The following is a 24,532-nucleotide window of genomic DNA, read 5'->3' as shown; positions in this document are numbered from 1 at the left end:
GAAGTAGGAGGTACTTAACATGTAGTTAACACACAGGAGAGAAGAGATCCATCAAAGGATTTTTAATCAGAGATTGGGAAAAAAAGTTGTTTCAGGTTTATATCTCATAGAAGTAAGAATCAATATACCTCTGTGAGAGTGCATACACCCCTTCTTGCTTTAGTCTGTGGGAGTCAGCACGTCCTTCCTTATCTTGATATTCTGTTCTGCAGCCTTGCCTCACAACAAAAGTTGCCATGGGAGTCATGTGCCTTTTCACACTTCATGGTTCCAAGTTATAGTACAGTTTCTAGCTGTGCAAGTTCTGGTTGAGGTTAGGAATGATGGTCTAGCTGTACTCTGACTTGTTTCTTTGTAGAAACCCATCTCAGTACTATCTTTCCCAGAGAGTAAGTAATGAGAAAAACTGGCAGATGTATTTTATCTAACTGTGAATGGTTTATCATTATAATTTACATTTTACTCTGTGCTTTGTCTTGTGACCACAATAAATCCATAAGCAACCTTTTTCTTCTCAGTTATACATAAGGTATGTTATGTGTTAAGATAAGAAAAAGATTTCATGGTATTGTCTCCAAGTCTGACACCTAATTTGCCTAGCAAGGAGCCTTATTGCCTGGCTCTCTTGCATTTTTTCTCTTGGGCTTCGATATCTGAATGCTGGAAGGTTTTATACTCTCAGTTTTGTAGTCTTTCTTATTGACAGAGAAAAAAGAATAAAGCTGAGATGTTTTGCTTTCTCACTGCCACCCATCAGCAGGACACTATTTGTCCTCAAAGAAGATCTATTCTTCCCTTGTTCTTTTCTCATTTCTGACCATGTCAAAAAGCTTTGTTGCTGCAGTCTTGAACTGTCTTCCCAATCAGCTCATTATGGCTTCAGCCTTTCTGTGACAGCTTTTACAGAATGATACCATACATTAATTTTTATCCTTTGATATTTACCCTGTTTATTTTTATTCTTTAATATATAAAATCCAAAGATTTTGGAATTGTTGTATAACTACATTGTTTTTGCTTTTCTTGTATAACTTGTTTTGCTTACCTAAGTAGCCATTTTACAGCCAGGATTTCTTGTTTAAATGCCTAACCTTGGCCATATCATCTTTGAAAGCCTCAGACCCTGACAACATTTGCCTGCCTACCTGTCTTAAAATGCTACTATTACTTTCTGGAAAATTAGAATTGCTTATTGAAACAGCTTGATTTAGAGTATGGATTTTAATAAATAAGCATATGTAATGCAGTTTTGCAAAATAATTGTCACTCACCAGATTTGTAAAAATGTGTCAGTGCTTCCTGTTCCTGAGTCTTCTGGTCCCCATCTCATATTCTCTGCCTCTTTTGGCTAAGAGGAGACCCACACACAGTTCATTGGGTACTGTGGTTTGATACAAGAAAAATCTTGCAGGGGACAAAGAAAACTGTCAAAATTTAAAGATAGAGAATGGACTACAGATACTTAAGCAGGAAACTGATATTATAATCATTTTTTTTGAGCAAGTTTATATCAGCAGTTTGGAACATGATCAGTTGTGGGTGGGATTGGAAAGACAATGGAGGCAAGGAGAGTAACCCCTGGGAGGGACATGTGAGATGAAGGAGCCTGTGGTGGAGTGGGTGACTGAGGAAAAAGAGAGAGGCCATGACTTATTTATTTTATAACTGGATAAGATATGAAAAATACAGCACAAGGAATATGGTCATAATATTGTAATAACATTTTTTATGCTTATTTATTTATTTTGAGGGAGAGATGGAGCGAGCATGAGTGGGTGAGGGGCAGAGAGAAAGGGAGAGAGAGAATCCCAAGCAGACTCTGCACTGTCAGCGCAGATCCCCACGTGGGGCTGGATCTCATGAACCGTGAGATCATGACCTGAACTGAAATCAAGAGTTGGACACTGAACAGACTAAGCCACCCAGGCACCCTGTAATAACATTTTTTGGTGACATATGGTGACGATACTTCTCGTGGTGAGTGTTAAATAAGGTAATTGTTGAATCACTATCTTGCGCACCTGAAATTAACATTGGATGTTAATTATATCCGAATAAAATATAGGAAAGAAAAAGAGAGAGAGAGGCCAATCTAAGGCAGTGATAGAGCTGTAAGGAGGGGACCATTGCATGACTGTCAGAGACACAGAGGAAAGAAAAGTAAATGCAATTTCAAAGTCTGGAGAGAGCCATATCGGAGAGATGAGGATTATTGGGAGGGTGTGTTTAAAGAAGATGAAGAGACAAAGAGCAATTTTAGTTTCATAGGTCAATAAAACATGTTTCTGATGTATCTGTTAGTACATGTTTCATTCAGCCAGTATTTTTTATTCCAATCCCTCCTTTTATATTCATCATGCTTCTCATATTCAGTAACACAGTATGTTAGAATACTCCATCCATTATCCATCATGTGGAGAAAAGTTTACTCTATCATTTTTTTATGATGTGAAGTTCTTCTCAATCATAAATAGTTTATTTATTTATTTATTTATTTATTTATTTATTAAATGAAATTTATTGTCAAATTGGTTTCCATACAACACCCAGTGCTCATCCCAACAGGTGCCCTCCTCAATACCCATCACCCACCCACCCCTCCCTCCCACCCCCTATAAACCTTCAGTTTGTTCTCAGTTTTCAGGAGTCTCTTATGTTTTGGCTCCCTCCCTCTCTAACCATTTTTCTTTAAATAGTTTATTTTAGACTCAGTGATGGAAAACATAAGACCACATATAAGAAATGAAAAAGGATGAGAGAAATTGAATAAAGGAAGCAAAAAAGTAAAATTATTTATCCTCAAAGATTCTACCTCTTGGGAGAAGACCAAAGAGGGTTGAAGAAGATTGTAATCCATTGCCGTTGTAGTAAGTTCCAATTTTTAGGCAAATGTGAATTTGAATTACAGACTTTCCTCTGAAATTATCTATATGTGAGTGAATACTGGAGAGACATTAATAAAATTATGGCTTTAATTGAATGGGAAGGATTCAAATGAGGATTTTGTTTATAATAAAGTCAATTTAATATAACTAACCTGACAAATATCAACAAGGACCATAAATGTCAGTAAATGTAAAAGAACATGTAAAATTTCTAATTTTTGTCAGAATCTGTATAATAGTTAACATCTTTCAATTATGACAGAATATGGTAATTCTGTGAAATTTCAATTATGACAGAATATGATAAACTCTGTGAAAACAAATGACAATAAACAAAAACAAAAACAGCAAAGACAAACAAAAAAACAAGTTCACACTTTTTATTATATATATTACACTTTAATACATTCAAAACTGAATGTAGAAATCCTATGTTCCTTTTCATCAGCATGTTCTATGTTAAGTGATTAAGAACCTTCTTGGACAATAAGAATTAGAAGGGTCATTCCTGCCCTTGAGGACAGTTGTTCAAATGCTATTCCATTGATTCTAATTCCATCACAATTTCTTGGGGCTTATTAAGTAAGGAGATCACTGGATGCTACCACAGATCTATTAAATCAGAATTTGGAGTTTAAGACTAGGAATCTGCATCTTTCATAAGTATTTTGAACAATTCTTATGCTCCCTTATATTTGAGAAACTTTGTTTCAGAAATCCACAATATCTAACATAAGCAATGATTAACATAAATGAAAAGGCCATAGTGAAAAAAATCATTTTACAGAAATCTTTTTATTACATTCATAGGTTAGCCCATGAATGAACCCATAGTAGATGCTTAATATTTGTAATTAATTAGATAGTTTATGTGTTAGAATACTGAATTACCATGGTGATCTAGGCATTTGCAATCTTTAAAGCAACATCTTTAACTGTTTTTGATTGCAGAGAAAGCAAACACTTGTTACTTTTTATTTTTGCAAAGTGCCATACACAAGTTTGTTTTTCATGATTTTAAAATGATGAAAAATAAAACATTGAGAGATCTTGTGGGAGAAGAAATACATGTAGGTCCTAAAATACGCTTAAGATTGACTTTTTAAAAAATGAAGAAAATCCATAATCTACCCAAAGTTTGTTCTATGCTCACTGGCATTATCTTTAATCTCACAAAATACTTTACCCACTGGAAAAGAGAGGGCAACGGATGTAATAAATAATCCATTAATCATTTAGTTGAAACTCCTAAAATCCAACTGGGGCTGATTTTACTCTGATAAAATGAAATAAAAATTGATCCAATTTGTTAAAGCCTTATGCCTGTTAGGAATACATTCGGCTGAAAACAGAGGCTTAATCAAATAAGATTTATTTTTCTCACAAACCAAATCTCTAGGTAGATGAGGGCTGGTGTTAGGTCAACTTCTTTTCAGTGACATCTGGAATCCATGCTCTCTGTACAAGTCTCTAATATGTCTATTCCTCCCTCTCAGCTTCCTTTTAAAAACTTTCTTTAATTTAAAAAAGTTTTTTTTAATTTCAGTGTGGTTGATACATAGTGTTACGTTAGTTTCAGGTGTACAACATAGTGATTCAACAAGTTTACATGTTACACTATGCTCACCACAAGTGTAGCTACCATCTGTCACCATACAATGTTACTACAGTATCATTGACTATATTCTCTATGCTGTACCTTTTATTGCCATGACTTATTCATTCCATAACTGGAAGCCTGTATCTCCCTCTCTCCTTCTCACCTACTTTGCTCACCTTCCTCTGGCAACAATCACTTCTTTATATTTATGGGTCTGATTCTGCTTTTGTTTTATTTGTTGTTGTTGTTGTTGTTGTTTTTAGTTTTGCTGTGTTTAGTTAGTTTTCTCAATACCAATAAAATCATATGGTATTTGTCTTTCTTTGTCTGACTTATTCCACTTAGCATAATAGTCCATCCTCAGCTTCCTTTTTTGACTTTAGTACTCAAGGTGGCTGCTGCAACCCTTGCCTTTATGCCAATATACAAGGAGGAAAGAAGGGAGGAAGGGGTAGTGCTATCTATTGCCTTTTTTCTTTTTTAATGTCAGTAAACAAAAACAAAATCTTTCCCAGAAACTGTTTGCTTGATTTCCCTTTTTGACCCATAGCTCTTTGGCTAGAACTTGGTCACATGACAACATATTACTGTGAGTCTGGGAAAATGGGCATCTAGCCTTTGGATTCGATAGTAGGCAGCAGTAGGAAGGACAGTTGGGAAATGACTTTTGAGTTGGCCAAAAAACAGTGTCTGGTACAACCTATTCTAATTCCTAGTGTCCCTAAGCCTGGACACTTCAAGAGTAAGTTTACTGGAAGTTTTAGCATTAAAAAGGCTTAACTACCATGTAGAGTTTCCTGAAGTTCTTTCAGGATCTTGCTTCTGTAACATTGGTGTGCATTATGGCCTTGCATGTCATGTTTCCTAAACTTTGTCTTATTCCCTCTCCCTTCTTCATCATCCTGACCCTGGAAAGCAATGTGGGTTGGTGGTGGGGAGTGCTGGCTCTGGAGGCAGATGGTCAGGGTTTGAGTCCTGGCTGGGCTACTTACTAGCTGTGCACCCTTGAACTAGTTATTTAACCTCTGTGGGGCTTCATATCCTCATTTTTCAAGTGAATTGCTGTAAAAATTAAATGATATAACCACATGAAACTACTTATTCCATGCTAAGCATATGCTAAGTGCTTGATAAATGTTGTTACTATTAATTTATTACTTTGATTTATCTCCAAATCTTACCAATGTATATAATCACAATGCTTGTTATATACAAGTAGCTTGGCTAAAATAAATAAATAAATAAATAAATAAATAAATAAATAAATAAATAAATGAAGTAGTTCAGCTAAGAATTCCCTTTTAGTTCCCTTCTTTTTGTATAAATGATGCATTTTTATGTAATGGTGTGTGTGTATTACGTTTGTGTGATTTCCGGGGGCTACAGCTGAAATCTTTCCTGGGAAATGTCACAAGCCCCAGGATTAATGCCTCTTTGAAAAAAATTACTAAAGTGGCCTGTATTTGTAAAAACACATTTCTAAGATCTTTATGTTGTCTTTCATTAAAACATCTGCTTTGGCAGAAAATGATAAAAAGTGGAAGTGTCATCTAGAGGCAACAGTATCAGCTTATAAAAGGAAGTGCCTTCCTCCACCTCACCACGTAGGCTGTGAGGATCCCAGGTCCTGAGTAGAGCAGCTGCTGATGGCTGGAAGCTGATTTTCATGTTCTCCTTTCTCCACTGGGAAGATTAGTTACTGAAAAGCTCTTTGTGAAAGTGTCTAAGAATAAAAGATTGCCTCATCTTAAAAAATAATAGTAATAAAAAATTTAGCTAACATTATTTTTCTTGACATATAACCTACAGGGACACTGGGAATGAGAAGACACTGTGGCAGACACAGTTTTTGGCTCACTTAAAAGTCATTTCCCAGTCGTCCTTCCTATTACTGCCTACTATAGAATCCAAAAGTTAGATACTCATTTTTCCAGACTCATGTTATTTCTCTTGTCATATAACATGCACGCTCTCTATTTTTTGTCAGAGCTTTCCTGACTGTTTATTTCTGGGAAGTAGGTATCAATAGAAGATAAAAAGGTACCCCAAGAATATTTTTTCAAGAGCAAAGCACATGGTTTAGGGAGAAGAACAATATGGCTGAGAAATGGTTGGTAGGACACTTGAAGGTGAATGTACCTCAGTGGGAAGAAAGATTCCAATTAAAAATGTGGAGGCAATTCTGAAGTAAACTATTAACTTGTTTACAGTTTCACTTCAGTTTTGGTTTCATCTTTGGATTGAGACATAGTCACTTTAAAATTTATGGAATGTTCTTTCTTTGCCTTTGGTATTTAAGTAATTGAAGTTAATCTTTTTGAAGGAGGTCTCAGTTGGATTGTTGTAAGATTGAAAAAAATCATTAAGAGAAAATTAATAAAAGAAAATACTTTAGGTTGAGTAACACAGATATTCTAGTCTTAGCCCCCGCAATATGACCCAATAGACAGAACAAGCTCTGGAAAAACAGGGAGTATGAGCCAAATGTTTAGCTTCTCTCATTAAAAAACAGGATTATGCAACAGTATAGACTTTGCAAGCCTATTGTTTTAAGAAGGAATTAAACAGAATTTGTTTATTCAGCCTGGAGGGCTCAGCTAATAGATGTCCCCTGAAATGTGGAAGAAATCTCCTTGTTTGTTACAAAAGCTTAGCCAGAGATTGGAGTCTGAATGAGGGGGAGGAAAAAGAAAGCGAAGAGAAGAAGCAACAGCTCTAGGATGAAAGTAAAGCTGTAGGACTTTTGCATCCTGATTTCCCTTCTCTGGGTTTTTGTTTTCTAAGGGATTGATGCAAGGCAGAGACCTCCCATAAGTAAGTAGTATGGCAAGAGCAGAACTTTTTTTTTTTACCTGCTTTCCTGTTTGTGGGATGACATTCCAACTTGTCCATAGTGCAACGTTATTTAGAGTGAAAGGAATCACACTGAGACAACTGGCAAAAATTACAATTTTCTGGACAACAGGTATACCTACTTTGTACCGAGAAGATGCACATAACCAACACAGATAGCACTTCTGTGTGTCACGCACCCTGAGAGGAGAGCCAGCCAGCCTGTTACTAGGAAGCTTCTGGGGAGGTTAAGGTGATCCACAGTAGAGGTAGGCTGGGAGACTGGAGGAAGTAAATGGTAATCACTCCAAGGTTGGCAGCCTATGAAGACAGCATAAATCAAAGAGCCAACCATGATTTTTCCAGAGGTAGCTGGATTATCAGAGTCTATTAGACTGTAGTGACCAGAAGATGAAGGACATTGAAATGAAGGGTGTCCTTGCTTGCTCTTCCACAAGGATGTGTGAGACATATTTTCCCTCTTATATCCCTGGAGGTCCAGTTAGGGAGGGAAACAGGCAATGGGGTGGCTATTTGGGGGGTTAAATATTTTTATTAATAAAATATTAATAGAGAGATCACATGGCCTTTTAAGCTGTGGGGTGGGAGTAAATTTAAACTAGATACAAATTTAGTTGAGTTTCTATTTCATGGACAGATCAGTTATGAACAAAAATAAGGGAGCTGTGTCTCTGCAAATCTAAGTTCTATGAATTGTGTGACCCTTCTTGCTATAATTAAATAACTATGCTATTTACTGATAGGGGCCAGAGATCCCCTCCTTCTGTATTTCTTCCAAAAACTCTTAGTAATATTATCAATTTATTTAATCATTCCCTGGGATCAGTAGTTCTTATAGACTATCTGATATGAATGGTCCTAAGAAACCTACAAAGTAGGCATGATTATCCTACTTTATCAGTAAGTTAGTTAAGGCTAATAGAAATTGAAGGGCTTGATTTAGTACATCTAGCTAATAAGTAATAGAACTTGGATTTAGACCAGGCTAAAAACTTAAATGGCTCGCATACTACCTTTTATGCTAAGTTGCCTTATTTTATTAATAAGTAGATTAGAATTGATGCATTAAGCTCTTGACTTCTAATCTCTTCTTTGCGATTTTAAACCATGACTTAAAATTGATTAATTACTGAACTTTTTACATGCTTATAATACATATTCTCAGGTAGATTTAAAATTCTTTGGTGTTTTCTTCTTGATTGTCCCATGTCTATGTTTCTTGCATTATTGTTGTCTTTAGAATTACACATTTATTGGGGCACATGGGTGGCTCAGTTGGTTAATGTCTGACTCTTGGTTTCCTGTCAGGTCATGATTTCATGGTTTGTGAGTTTGAGCCTGGGCATGGGGCTGGCCCTGTGCTGTGTCAGTGGGGAGCCTGCTTGGAATTCTCTCTCCCTCTCTCTCTGCCCCTCCCCCACTTGCTTTCTATCTTTCCTTCAAAATAAATAAAAATAAACTTAAAAAAATTTAGAATTACACATATATTCAGTAAGTATTTATGGAACACCTATTATATGCCAGGAACTATTTTATGTTTGGGATATATTAATAAAACCCTTGGAGACAATCCTTATTCCCTTGGAACTTGCATTCTGTTGGTGAAGATGAAAAATTAACAAAATGATTAAGGAAATTATAAGATCTAGTGGAAGATGGTAAGTGTGATGCACAAAAATGTAAAGCTGGGTAAATGGAATTGGGAATGCGAATGGTTTGCTATTTTAGCGAAGATGAGAAGAATAGATCCATTGAGAAAAAAATTCACCAGAGAATAGCCTGAGGAAGTGACTTGTATTTGGTCAGAGGAAGAGCGGTTCATGTGGGGGAATACAGTCAGTGTAAGGAAAATTGGCAGTGTGGCCAGAGAAGAATAAATAAGATAAAGTCAGAGAACAGTTGGACTACTGTTGAACAGATCTAATAGGAACTTGAGGGTCATTGCAAGAAACTTCAGATTGTAATAAGGCTTTTAAATAACTTCTATTCCTTCTTAACATCCAGTGTCGCTCTAAGCACATACTTCTTTTTACAGGCAGTTGGTATCTTTACTCTTTAAAGTTCTTTACTAGAGGATTGTGATATCCAGACACGTTATGTTTACATTTTTGTTGATGGACCATAATCTATTATAGATCCTTCTATTAGAAGTTTCGTGGTTTGTCTACTTATGAAGTGATTTTTAGTTGCTAATCCACTGGGAGTCACAGGATTCTCCCTACCATCTCTGACTATTTGGTGTGCATCAACTTTTTTTTTTTTTTAACCGTCATAAACCTCCAGATCAGGTAACATCATGGACATACAGGACATACATTTCAAGAGTTGTAACTGTTGTGGTTGTTCATTTCTTTTCTTTCTTTCCATGTTTAAAATTGTGCTAAGTGATTGGGAGGAAGGAGTTAATAAGGCAGCTTTATTGTCTATGTCACCTGGCTCCCAGGGAGAAAGGACTGGCGATATTTGGTAGCAAGAAAAGCCTTATCTTGAAAATGCCTTCAGCATAATGTCTAAGTGAAGGAAAATTAAACTAAGATTAGGAACTTGGCACCCTGGAGCATGTCTCCTAAACTATGGAAGCCTCTGGGGCATAAAATGAAAATGTCTTAAATTGGGTATTCCCACTGTTGAAGACCCTGTGAACCTCCCCTAGAAACGTTATCCATTCTTGACCACAAAGGTGGCCCTGATCTACCAAGGGGGTACCTGGGGAGCCACACTTGATGTCTTCCTTTCTTTGTCTTATCCTTTTAATTGATATTACTTATTTGGGTGTAATACAGGTTAAAAATCTCTAATTCATGTTCATCTAATCTGGCAACCTAACCTGTTAGCTCAGTATTAGAAAGTGAAAATCTTCAAAAAATATTATTCATAAGAAAGGACCAAATTTACCACAGGTTCATAGATTGTGTTTTTTGTAAATCTAGGGGAACATCAAAGGGAGCAAGCATCTTTTGAATATCATTATTTGGGGAAAAATGAGCTCTAAATATTTTGAGAGGGGTCTGAAGATGAGTGGCATGTCACTAAGAGGTAAGACAACAAATATTTAGCAAATGCAGAGGTAAGAATGTACATATTGTTCTTTCATATTTGATAGTTGGGAACTATTAGCTCATTTGAGAAATTCTGCAAGTTGTTTGAAACTTTTGACATTTCTTTTCTGAAAATTGTTTTGGGAAATATATTTTTTAAAAATTGTCTCTGAATGCAGCACATATTTATTCTTTGGAGTTGTGCTTTATTCTTGGAAAAACTTAGAAGCTACCTAGAAATAAGTGCTATAAATAAGGTAGTTATTTGAGGATTTAAAAAATATGTGACTATAGTTACTGACTCATTTTCTTGAATGCTTTATAAACTAAATGTAAAGATAACTCTCTAAGTGAAATACAAAACTACCTGATCAAAATAGCTTCATTAGAATAAATTCTGCTTTCCCAAGATGATTGCTTGAAGGACAACACTAATGTGGATGTTTCTCTCCTGATCACCTACCCTGATCATCCTATTTAAAATAACTACTTTGATAACTGTATTTAAAATAGTTATTTTTAATCAAGGTCTTTGTTCAATAGATGTTTTTCCCTATGGCATTGTTAATCATTGCTATTTATGGAGATCAGAACTCTATTAAAATTATATATTTTAATTTTATCTTAATAAAGTGGGTATGGATGAGAGCAAAAGACTGCAAATTTCTTAATATGGATTTGAGGGAATAATATTGGGTTTTTATTAGCAGCCTAATGAAACTCTATTGCATTTATCACAAAAAACCCTACAAATACCTTTTACAAATAGCTAATGATTACAAGAAATAACATTTTTGCAGACTTTCTTCTGTGTAACACAAAAAATTTGCCTATTCTCATTACCTACATCTAAACACTATGATTTAGTTTCTGCTGAAGTGATGATTTCTTTTCTAACAAAAAAGGAAGGAGTAACTTAGAAAAGTTGAGATGAGCTAACTAGTCCTAAAAACTGAAAAGTACTTATTCTGCTTCATGCTGTGAGTGAAGTAATTATGTGTGTGCGCGCGTGCGCGTGTGTATACATGGATATTACACACACACAATTTTTAACCCAAATATTATAAGATCAAATAAAAAAAAGTATTGGTGTGTCAGTTGGCATCCTCTAAGACAGTAAGACAGAATTAGCAGTCCAAGAGGCTTAATGGCAGAAATGCCTGTGAGAGGGAGGAAGAAATATTTTGACAGCTGCCAAAAGAAAAGAAGACGGAGCATGATTGGACAGGACAGCTTCAGGTGATGATGCAGATGTGACAGAGCCATGGCCAAACCAACAAGGAGCTCTCCACCAAAGATCGCTGATAGGGGAGTCTGTTGTTAGACAGAAATAACCAGGCTTTAGTACTTACACCATGCTCAATGGTTGGCTATTGGCCGTTGGCAAAGAGTGTGACCTCCACTCATAATCTGTGGTGGACACTGAAGGCACTAACACTGGGAGCTATCGGTAACTGGACTCTTTGCTCCTGAATGGCGAGCTCTTTCTTGAAGATTGATTGAAATAGCACATCTTCATGGCTGCCTCAGTGAGGGCAAGTGCGTGCACGTGTGTGTGTGTGTGTACACTAGTACTGTCAAATGAGAGTAGATACATGAAAGTCCTTTATTATTTAGAGCCTACTATTTTGTAAGATATTCTAGTGTTACAACCCATATAGATTTTGCAAGCTTGCCTGTCTTTCCTTGGAAAAACTACATGTGTTGGCTTGACTTGGGGCAAGTTAAAAGATTACTGAAATAGCCCATACACTTGACCAATGACAACAGTTCTTTCTGTCAGGACTAGGAGGACTTGAAGACCAGGAATGGGATGGGAATGGACGTGCTGAAATCCAGTGCCACACCACAGATCCAATAGAATCCTGTCCTCACACTCATTTTCCTCTTCATATTCAGGATACAAGACATGAAGAAGGGAAAACACAAGGGAGTTAGCAGAGGGTTGTCTGGAATAAATAGTTTATTGTTCAGAGGTAAGAAAATAAAATAATAACCTTTGAAAGAACTGGATTGTGGTCTTTATTTCCCTGATCATTGGCTTACACCCACCAGCATTTAAATGGAAGCAGATTATCAACCCTAGAAGAAACATTGTCATCATATATTACTAACCCTTATTTTATCAATATTTATTTTTATTATATGAATATTTTATGAAAAATTCAGTATGTTAAAAACTCTGTAGCACCAATAATTGTATAAAAGGTGGGTCAATATAATAAAAAGGTAGGGGTACAGCTGGTAGAGAGCTTTATAGGTCAGAAAATATTTTTAACTGATTTTCACACACTTCTGCTGATTTGTTTTGTGCCCATGGAAAGAGAAGTGAAAAAAGCATATGTAACACATTTTGATGCAAAACACAGAAATATAATGGATTTACAGATATTTTTCTTTGAGAAATCTGTACCTTCTTGTTCTCACCAAAGGGATGTTGGTATCATTTTAAATGTCATTTTTGAAATGCAGCTGGTGCACAATTAAATAGATATTTTACATGGTCTAAAGTGGTTTATAGACCTACAGTGTTCAGAACATATCAATTAACCAAGAGGTATTAATTTGGTACCTACTCTATGACTCAGAATTTGGAATGGCATTGTGTAACACACATAAGACAAATAAGATAAAGCCTTTAACCACCATGAACATCTAATCTACTTGAAGAGATGAGAAAAATGCACAAAATACAGAGAAGGACATAACACAATATATATTAAAGGGCTTAACTGTGTAGCATTTCTAAGCATAATGGTGGCTTAGAGATGGGTGAGTTGAATGCCGTTGGTTATAGAAAATTTATGGAGAAAGTTGGATGCAAGGTGGACATTACAAAATGGGTACGTTTGAAATAGACAAAGGAAAACCATAAGCATGTATTCTAAACATGGTTGGGAGCATCAGTTGGTATCATTGTGGTTTATACACATAGGGAGAATAATCTGATTTGGCTGGATAACTTATGTTGTGAGCAAGAGAGAAGTAATATGAAATAATTGGACTCTAAAGCCCAGATTCTGGAGGCCCTGGGCTTACACATGGAGTAAAAGGCAATAAGGAATCATTATAATAACAAAATGTAATTGGGCTAAGTTTTAGTATTATCAGCGCAAGTATAATTGCTGAGGATTTCCCTTCCATTCCACCACGTCTCTGAGGAGTCACCCCATTGTTTTTGGGAAACATGAATGTTCTAGACTGTTGAAAATGGTTAGTCCACAGTGGAGGGTTTGGATGGGACTCAGTGAATTCCTGCCTTTTAGAGAGTGTCATTTCTGCTAATAGTTCTGTTGGAGACATGCAGACAGCTCTCAGAGGAAGACCCTCATCAGGCAGCTACAAACAGCATACCTCACGGCCTCACAGGGCTCCTTATCACAGGGTTGGGCAGTAGGCTTGCCTTGGCTCCCTGTTGCTGGTGCTGGACCTTGACTGGCAGGGTCTAAATGTGATTCCCCTCCTCTCTGGAGTCCCAGGTCTTATCTTCAGCATCTCATTCCAAGCTCCATAGATATCCTACAAATTACTGTGCTTTTGAGTTTTCCCCTTGTGAGTCCTGTTGATTCTTATTAGTCTTACATTGAGTAGAATAGTCAGGGTTATCCTCTTGTCTTTTTTGAATCTATTTTTATGGCATGAACTCTGTGTGTTGTTTCTTTCTGGGCCTTTCTTTCTGATTCTCAAGAGTTTTTACTTCATAATAATCTCGCTTCCTATAAATCAAAAACATTGTTTTGTTTTTGTTTTTGTTGTGGGTTCAAGAGCTTCAGTTAAATAAACAACAAGAACGAAAATTGAATATTAGTAGTTTCTTATAATATTTAAAACTGCTTCACAGTTCTAATCTCATTTAGGCAAAGGAAATGCTTCTCATTGAGGAATTACAGGTGAGGAAATAAGATAAAAAGTGTATTATTTAAATTTATTATCTCACTATAATAATAATAATAATAATAATAATAATAATATTTAATATTGATTAACCACTTAGTCTATGTCAGAACCTGGGACAAAACTTGTGGAGTACCTCAGTTTGATTAAATGATTAATTATTTGACTCATACATATAGTTTTAAGGGGTTTGCACTTGAAATTACATATTTTATGAGTAAGATAGTAGACCTCTGAGAAGTTAACTTATCTTTCCAAGCTTATAGCACTAGTAAATCACTGGCGAAGTTCAGATTCCAAGGTAGGAAGTCTAACTGCAGAGCCTGTACTTTTACTGGCTGTGCTCTCAAAATATTTTCTTTATCAAGGGATTAACATAATTACAAAAGCAGTTTTAGAAGATTAGTCTGGCATCTGCATAAGAGCCTAGAGAGAGGATTATTAGTTTGGAGGTTATTTTAAGAACTGCAGGCATGAACTGAAGAGGATGTCTTAGATGTTTAGCCCTAGTGGACTAGGGTAAAGTAAGCAACATTAAGGGCAGAGGATTTAAGACTAGTAGTTTGAGAAACTACCAGGAAAATATAGAGTATACTCTAGAAGTGTTTTTTAAACTTCCTTGACCACAAAGTTACCTGGAACACTTGTAAAAAAATTACAGAATCCTGAGCTCCACCCAATTGGTCTGTCCGAAGCAGATTTTCCAAAGGAATATCCTTTTGAAAATGAGGGTGCCAGATGATTTTTGTGATCAGATAAATTGGAGAAGACATTCTAGAAAATGTCTTGCAATTTTTTTTCTATAGAAGCTATGTATTACATAATTATAGTGGCTTTCTTAACTCCCTGACACAATTTACTTTTTTACAGTTATTTCCTGATGTACAAAGTGGTCTAGGCCCAAGCCGTTAAAGGTTTTCAGTTCAACTAGTAAATCATCCAGGTGATTTCAGGTTTTATTGCCACTGAATTATTGTTCACAGTAGCACACTATATTGATTTTGTGCCATCTGACACATGGTATGAAGTCACATGCCATAATTCATTCAGCCCTTTAATACTGACAAAGAGGAAGGTGAAATGTGAACTCCTGATCCATGTATGTTTCAAAGAGCTTGTTTCATCACTCAAGTGAGCCAATTTTAAAATAGAATGGGGTGATCTTTCATATAATTTTCCTGGTTCCTTCTGTGGATTGTCAATCAAAGTTCCCTATTCCTTGTGGGCTCAAGCTTTTAAGGTCCAGGTTTAGAATTCAATTTTTAAGTTGTGCTCAGGTTTGAAACAATGCATATTTTACACTGAAAATTCTTTTTAGTCTTTATAATGGCTGGAGAAATGAATGTAATAACCAGTTTGACAGTAAATAATAACAGAATATGTAATCTTTTTTACATACAAATTCCCTCATCAATGTTACATTTAATGGTTGCTAAGTATTTGGGACTAGATATTTTTAGTTCAGAATTCATCAAGTGAATTATCGGGTATACTCCAGGTAGTCCACTACAGATGAGAAGTCTTTTGTTTCCTCCACACACTTACAAACACAGAGAGTTATTGTTGTTTGTCTATTTCCCAGATATTTTTAGTATTAATAAAAAAAACTCAGAGAGTTCTGCAGACATGTAAGTACAAGGTTCTTCCTCTAAAACAGCACACATTACCCCTCTAGAGGCCAATATTATGTACAGTGCAAGTCTATTTTGAACCAGCAGTGTTGAATTCCAGGAAATTCTTGGTTGAGGAGTTCTCTGGCCTTAGTGGCATTGTCTAAATCACCTACTATTTTCTCAGAATTCCCATAGTATAGTTACCATTTCAGTTCTGGTATCAGAGCCTAGTCTTCTCCTTCTTGAGTTAAATTACTTACAGATCCCTTTTTCCTAGAAGACACATGAATGTGCCAAAATGGACCCTGGATAATGTCAGAAACGATCTTAAAAGCAGGCATTAGTGTGCTAAGACAGTGGGTTCCTGTCCATTTGTAGGTAATAGCGAGTAGGCTTTTATACCACATATCCAATACCAATCATTAAGGGACATCCAGTGATTTATCTTTGGGAAAAATGCCCCTCTGGAATTGACAACTAATACTATAACATTTTGGCACCATTCATCAAGAATGGATTGGCACCAGATTGTGATTTATAGTATCAAGATCATTAGATGGATCTAAAGCAAAAGAAAGGTAATATATTTTCCTTGTAAGACCCATGAAAGTGATCCAAATACATATCACCTATATCCTAATCCTCTCCAAATTCTATTTCTGTGGAAGTTCCATTGTAAGGGCTTGCTTTCACAAAAAGTCTCTGGATCTTATTTCAGTAGAAGCAAGAACCTCCTTTTGTATGTATGAAATGATAGGAGGTTTTAGATTCCAGGATGCCTGGATAGGTTTGGTGTTTCCCATGTAAATAATCATCCAATGAATGACTTTGCATACTCAGGAAATCAACTTGTTTATTATAAGGAACTGGAACCAAAGGGAGCTGGATAATTTCCAAAGTGAAATGTGTACAAACCTCATAGTCAATTTGATTGAATACTTTAAAAATATTATTATTAACATGTAGTTGACATACGATGTCATAATTATGATCAGTGTACAACATAGTGATTTGACAATCAGTGCTCACCGTGATAAGCATGGTCACCATCTGTCAGGATACAGCCTTATCACAATATTGTTGACTATATTCCCTATGCCATACTTTTTATCCCTGTGACTTATTTATTTAAAAATTTTTAAAACTTTATTTTGAGAGAAAGAGAGTTTGTATGCAAGTGGGGGAGGGGCAGAAAGAGAGGGAGAGAAGTAATCCCAAGCAGGCTCTGGAAGTGCCGAGTCTGACATGGGGCTTGATCTCACGACCATGAGATCATGACCTGGGCTGAAATCAAGAGTCTAAGAGTTAGTGTTCAACCTACTGAGACAGTCAGACACCCCAATATAACTACAAGTTTGTACCTCTCAGTCTCCTTCACCTATTTCAGTTGAATGCTTTATAGCTAGTTTGTGGCAAAATTACAGCCAGTTATTGGACTCATACCACAGAGTGACAGTGACTGACAGTACAGACAACAATCTTAAATATTAAAAATAGGGGGCTTATAGGGGCGCCTGGGTGGCTCAGTCGGTTGGGAGACCGACTTCGGCTCAGGTCATGATCTTGCTGTCCGTGAGTTCGAGCCCCGCGTCGGGCTCTGTGCTGACCGCTCAGAGCCTGGAGCCTGTTTCAGATTCTGTGTCTTCTTCTTTCTCTGACCTTCCCCCATTCATGCTCTGTCTCTCTCTGTCTCTAAAATGAATAAACGTTCAAAAAAAATTAAAAAAAAATAAAAAAAATAGGGGACTTATAAGCCACATAGTTAAAAATGGCCATATGCCAGCAAGAGGAAGGAAAGTAATAAAGAGAAGAATGCAGATTAAAAAGTGACAACCTGTGGTATTGTTCTGTGCATCTTGGGTGAAAGCTATCTACATCTGAAGACGGACTGTTTTGGATTCCTGAGAAGTCTCAGCTGGAGATCTTCAATAGGATCGGTCTTCCAGTGTTTGAGGATGGTTTATGTCTCTTTGGTTGGGGGATATGTGTCCAAGAATCAGTTATTTAAGTGTTTCACTGCTGTGCTAGTTATTACCAATACCTGATAGGGTCCTTGTAGTTCAGATTGTGACACAGTCTTTTGTTAAACACAAAACTCTGACTGGTAGCTGAGGCTTTAGGGAAGTATAGTCAAACAAATAGTGTTTGTAGATGACAGAGACTTAACATGGCTGTGGTCATTACTTATAATTTTCAAAAGTGAAAGATCTGATGAGAGTTCATTACAGAAATGCAACTGACAAGGGAATTGGTTATTTCTGTGACATGCAAAATAAGCATAATAAAGACAATCTTAAAGTTTTAGACAAAATGTCTATAAGCATAATGATTAAGCATGAAGAATGTTTTAATAGATAATGAATGTTACATCTTATTTAAAAAATAGCAAATGTATTCTTTATAGAGGAAAATATCTTGAAATGTAACATATAATTAACCAGAGACATAATATACATATATCATATCAAGACTATGCTAAGCAGATAACAAATTTGATAAGTCTGGAGTAGGTCTTTAAAAAACCCTCTATTTAAAAAGAACTCTGTGGATAAGTTTGATGTGCATCCTGTATTAAAAAGCACCGTCCTAGAAAGTGCTAGATTCAAATTAAAGAAGTAAGAATATGACAAAGCTAACATTTTTTCTTTAAATGTTTATTTATTTTTGAGAGCAACAGAGACAGAACGTGAGTGGGTTAGGGGCAGAGATAGAGGGAGACACAGAATCCAAAGCAGGCTCCAGGCTCCGAGCTGTCAGCACAGAGCCCGACGCAGGGCTCAAACCCATGAGCTGTGAGATCATGACCTGAGCTGAAGTCAGTCGCTCAACCAACTGAGCTACCCAGGTGCCCCCAAAGCTAACATTTTAAATGATAACTGATATAACTATGATAATTATCAAAATAATTATGATAAGTTATTAAACCGTTGTTGCCTACATCAGGCAGAGTACTACTAACTCTGATAAATAAAAATATATCAAGGTCAGCAAGGGTACTGACAAGTCTCTTGTCATTCTCCTTTAGCACGTACAGTTTCTGAAATATTGAGGCATGTTACCACACAATTTAATCTAGAGAAAGCTGAGCCTTTTTTCTGATTTGACAACTCTTGCCATGGAACTCATCAAAAGTAATATTTCAAACAATCTTAATTATTTCTGGCACCTTCTTTTCTACAGTGAAAGAATGAGTCTTCATACTTTTCCAGGAACCCTCTGGGAAATCCCAGAGATATTTTTAGGAACAAAAGATATCCTGAAAGTTATTTTACTTTGCTTAACATTTAGGATTAAATTTTAGGAAGGAAAAAAAAAAGTTGTCAGGAGATTTGAATACTTAGGAATGTGAGTGTTGAGAAATAATTGGCCATTTAATTGAAAGTGACAATAAACATTTAAAAATAAACAGGGAAGATGACAACTTTTAAGAACTGTAACTCTTTCATAAGTGAGAAAGTTTTGTTTTCTTAGGTAAACAAGAATGTAATAAAACCAAAGGAAAGCACAGAAAATTTTCCTGACAAAACAGAATCTTTGCTATCCATGCAGATAACACAAACAAAAAAGAACCCTTTAGGGGCAGCTGGGTGGCTCAGTCAGTTAAATGACTGACTCTTGGTTTTGGCTTAGGTCATGGTCTCACAATTTGTGAGATCCAGTCCTGCTTTGGGCTCTGCACACAAGAGCACAGAGGCTGCTTGGGATTCTTTATTTCCCTCTCTTTCTGCTCCTCCCCTCTTTGTGCATGCTCTCCCTCTCTCTTTCTCTCAAATAAATAAATAAACATTAAAAAAATAACTCTTTATATTTTAGGTGAAAGCAATAAATAGTAAACTGAGGACACAAACCCATCAAAATTGAGCAAACTTTGCTAGGATTTTAACACATTTCATTGCTTGTCAGACTCATTATCTGTACTTACTATAATCAGAAAATGAAATTCCCTTTCTGTGTGCCTTATACTACTTTTGGTATCCATCAGGTTTTGTCCTTGTCGTTCTAGTTTAAGACAAAACTTTTCTCTTTTTTTTCTTGAAGGAAAACACATCTTATTACTTTGCACATAAAATTGTGTCTCTCTGACAGGACCGTGGTAGAGTCTCATTCAAGTATATTAATTACAACTTTTAGCCAAAGCAATTTCTATTTCACCGAAAAAACTCAAGGGGTTGACAATTGTCAACTGTCACATAGTAGCATCTTAGATGAGCAGAATTTATGATCACACATTAAATACCTTTCTACAGACACAATAATCCCTTGTACAGCTTCTCAAAAAAGAGTGAAAAATAGCTTCTCTATAGAATGTAAACAAGAAGCACAAGTATATGAACTTAAAGCTATGCTTGGTAATTAATCTTTAGTATTCTGACTGCTTGGAAATGATCTAGGTATCCAATTAATACAGATTAGTTAGCTCAGTTTTATAGTAGTCCTAAGGATCTTGTGAGCTAATCTTCTAACTCATATACTATAAAATATAATTACTATTGAAACAAAAATTTCAGAATAATGAATCAATTTGGTTAAATGCCAATTAACATTTTTAAAACTTTACACTTCAGTAGATGACTGGTAGCTGATTTGATTAGGAATTCTACATAAGCATAGGAAGAACATAATCCAAGTAGACTAAAAATGTAAGCTTGTATTATACTCTATGCTGATAAATCAAGGAAGACATAGCTTTTTATTAAACAAAAATAATAAATGAGTCTTATTTGTAAAATTTATATAAAATATGGGAACCTGGATTCTTAAAATATTTGAGTTAAAATTCTATGATAAAACCCAAATATATAAATCAATTAATAACAAAAATAAAGAAACTCATTGATAATAATACAATAATAGTAGGGGACTTTAATACCCCACTTACAACAATGGACAGATGAAGCAGAAAATCAACAAAGTAACAATGGCTTTGACACACTGGACCAGATGAATGTAACAGATCTATTCAGAACATTTCATTTTAAAGCAACAAAATACACATTCTTTTCAAGTACATATGAAACATTCTCCAGAATAGATCACATACTGAGTCACAAATCAGCTCTCCACAAGTACAAAAAGATTGAGAGAATACCATGCATATTTTCAGATCACAATGCTATGTAACTTGAAGTCAACCACAAGAAAAAAATTGGAAAGCCCTCAAGTACATGGAGGTTAGAGAACATCCTACTAAAGAATGAATGGGTTAACCAGGAAATTAAAGAAATAAAAAAGTGCATGTAAACAAATGAAAATGAAAACATGACAATCCAAAACCTTTGGGATGCAGCAAAGGCAGTCCTAAGAGGGAAGCACATTGCAATTCAGGCCTATCTCAAGAAGCAAGAAAGTTCCCAAATATACAACCTAACTTTACATCTAAAGGAACTAAAAAAGGAATAGCATATAGAGCCTAAAGCCAGCAGAAAGGAAATAATAAAGATTAGAGCAGAAATAAATGATAGAGAAACAAACAAAAACAGTAGAACAGATCAATGAAACTAAGAGCTGGTTCTGTGAAATAATGAACAAAATTGATAAACCCTTAGCCAGACTTATCAAAAAGAAAAGAGAAAGGACCCAAATAGATAAAATCACAAATGAAAGAGGAAAGATCACAACCAATATCATAGAAATGCAAACAATTACAAGAGAATACTGTGAAAAATATATGCCAACAAACTGGGAAATCTGTAAGAAATTGACAGATTCCTAGAAACTCATAAACTACCAAAACTGAAACAGGAACAAATAGAAAATTTGAACAGACCCATAACCAGCAGAGAAATTGAATCAGTAATCAAAAATCTCCCAACAAACAACAGATGACTTCCCAGGGGAATTCTACCAGACATTTAAAGAAGAGTTAATACCTATTCTTCTCAAACTATTCCAAGAAATAGAAATAGAAGGAAGGCTTCCAAACTCATTTTACAAAGTCAGCATTACTTTGATTCCAAAACCAGACAAAGACCCCACCAAAAAGGAGAATTGTAGGCCAATATCTCTGATGAACATGGATGCAAAAATTCTCAACAAGGTATTAGCGAAGCAAATTCAATAGTACATTAAAAGAATTATTCACCATGATCAAGTGGGATTTATTCCTGGGCTGCAGGACTGGTTTAATTATTTGCAAATCAACTAATGTGTTATGCCACATTAATAAAATAAAGGATAAAAGCCATATGATTCTGTCAGTAGATACAGAAAAAGCATTTTACGAAATATAACATCTATTGTTTTAAAAAAAAAACATTTATTTTTGAGAGAGACAGAGAAAGGAAGAGAGCAGAGGAGGGGATGCAGAGAGAGGGGACAGAGGATCCAAAGCAGGTTCAGCACTGACACCAGTGAGCCTGATGCAAGATCTCAAGAGCCATGAGATAATGCCCTGAGTGAGCTGAAGTCAGATGCTCAACTGATTGAGCCACCCATGCACCCAATACAGCATCTATTCTTGGTAAAAACCCTCAATAAAGTAGTGATAGATGGAACACACTTCAACATCATAAAGGCCACATACAAAAGACCCACAGCTAACATCATCCTCAATGGGGAAACACAGAGAGCCTTTCCCTTACTGTCAGGAACAAGACAGGATGTCCACACTCTCGTTATTACTATCTAACATAGTACTAGAAGTCTTAGCCTCAGTAATCAAACAACAAAAAGAAATAAAGAAATCCAAATCAGCAAGGAAGCAGCCAATCTTTCACTATTTGAAGCCAATATGATACTCTATGTAGAAAACCTGAAATACTCCACCAAAAAACTACTAGAACTAATACATGAATTCAGCAAAGTTGCAGGATATAAAATCAACATGCAGAAATCTGTTGTATTTCTATACACTGATAACAATCAGCAGAAAAAGAAATCAAGGAATCGATCCCATTTGCAACTGCATCAAAAACAATAAGACACCTAAGAGTAATCCTAACTAAAGAGATAAAAGATCTATACTCTGAAAACTATAGAACACTTATGAAAGAAATTGAAGAGGCACAAGGAAATGGGAAAAAAATTCCATGCTCATGGATTGGAAGAACAAACATTGTTAAAATGTCTATACTACCCAAAGCAGTCTACACATTTAATGCAATCCCTATAAAAATACCACCAGCATTTTTTGCAGAGCTAGAACAACCAATCCTAAATTTTGTATGGAACCAGAAAAGACCCCGAAAAGCCAAAGCAGTCCTGAAAAAGAAAACCAAAGCTGGAGGCATCACAATTCTTGACTTCAAGCTGTATTACAAAGCTGCAGTTATCAAGACAGTATGGTACTGGCACAAAAACATACATGTAGATCAACGGAACAGAATAGAGAACCCAGAAATAGACCAAGAACTTATGGTCAACTAATCTTTGACAAAGTAAGAAAGAATATCCAACAAATGGTGTTGTGAAAACTGGATGCTGACATGCAGAAGAATGAACCTGGACCACTTTCTTACAGCATACATAAAAATAAATTCAAATTTTTATTCATAAAAATAAATTTCATCCTTTGAATGAAAAGATTAAAGACCTAAGTGTGAGGCAGGAAATCATCAAAATCCTAGAAAAGAACACAGGCAACAACCTTTTTAACCTCAGCTGGAGCAACTTCTTATGTTGTTGAAGGCAAGGGAAACAAAGCAAACATGAGCTATTGGGACTTCAACAAGATAAGCTTCTGCACAGCAAAGGAAACAATCAACAAAACTGAAAGGCAGCCTACAGAATGGGTGAAGATATTTGCAAATGATTTATCTGATAAAGGGCCAGTATCAAAAATCAATAAAGAACTTAATCAAACTAATACCCCCTCCAAATAACCCAGTTAAGAAATGAGAAGACATGAATAGACACTTTTCCAAAGAAGACATCCAGATGGCTTAAAGACACATGAAAAACGATGCCCAAATCACTCATCATCAGGGAAATACAAATCAAAAACCATGATGAGATACCACCTCACACCTGTCAGAATGGCTAAAATTAACAACACAAGAAACAACAGGTATTGGTGAGGATGCAGAGAAAGGGAAACCCTCTTGCACTGTTGGTAGGAATGCAAACTGGTGCAGCCACTCTGGAGAACAGTATGGAGGTTCCTCAACAAACTAAAAATAGAGCTACCCTATGATCTAGCAATTGCACTATTAGGGACAGAACCAGGGAACTGGAGTTAAACATTTCCAGTTGTTCACTGTTAGAATAATCTTAGTGTAGTGGTTCATAGCACTGGCTTTGGAGTGAAATACTCTATTCTATCTCCTCACTTGCCAACTGGGTGACCTTGGGCAAGTTACACAATATTTCTGAGTCTTGAACCCCTGGGCAGCTCAGTCAGTTGAGCGTCTGACTCTTGATTTAGGCTCAGGTCCTGATCTCATGGTTTGTGAGACAGAACCCTGCCATCAGGCTCTGCGCTGATGGCATGGAGCCCGCTTTGGATTCTCTCCCTCCCTCTCTCTCTGCTCCTCTTCTGTTGGTGTGTTGATGCCCCCCCCCCAATAAACTTCAAAAATAATCAAAAACCCCAATATTTACGAGTCTCAGTTTTTAAATCTCTCATGGGGGATTATTAAAACCTAGGGTTGTTTTGAGCTTGACTGACGTAAAATATGTAAAGTGTTTATTGCAGCACTGGCATGTACCAAA

The sequence above is a fragment of the Acinonyx jubatus genome, chromosome B1 (assembly GCF_027475565.1).
Source record: "Acinonyx jubatus isolate Ajub_Pintada_27869175 chromosome B1, VMU_Ajub_asm_v1.0, whole genome shotgun sequence".
NCBI classification, from domain to species: Eukaryota; Metazoa; Chordata; class Mammalia; order Carnivora; family Felidae; genus Acinonyx; species Acinonyx jubatus.
This window is presented reverse-complemented; position numbering follows the sequence as displayed.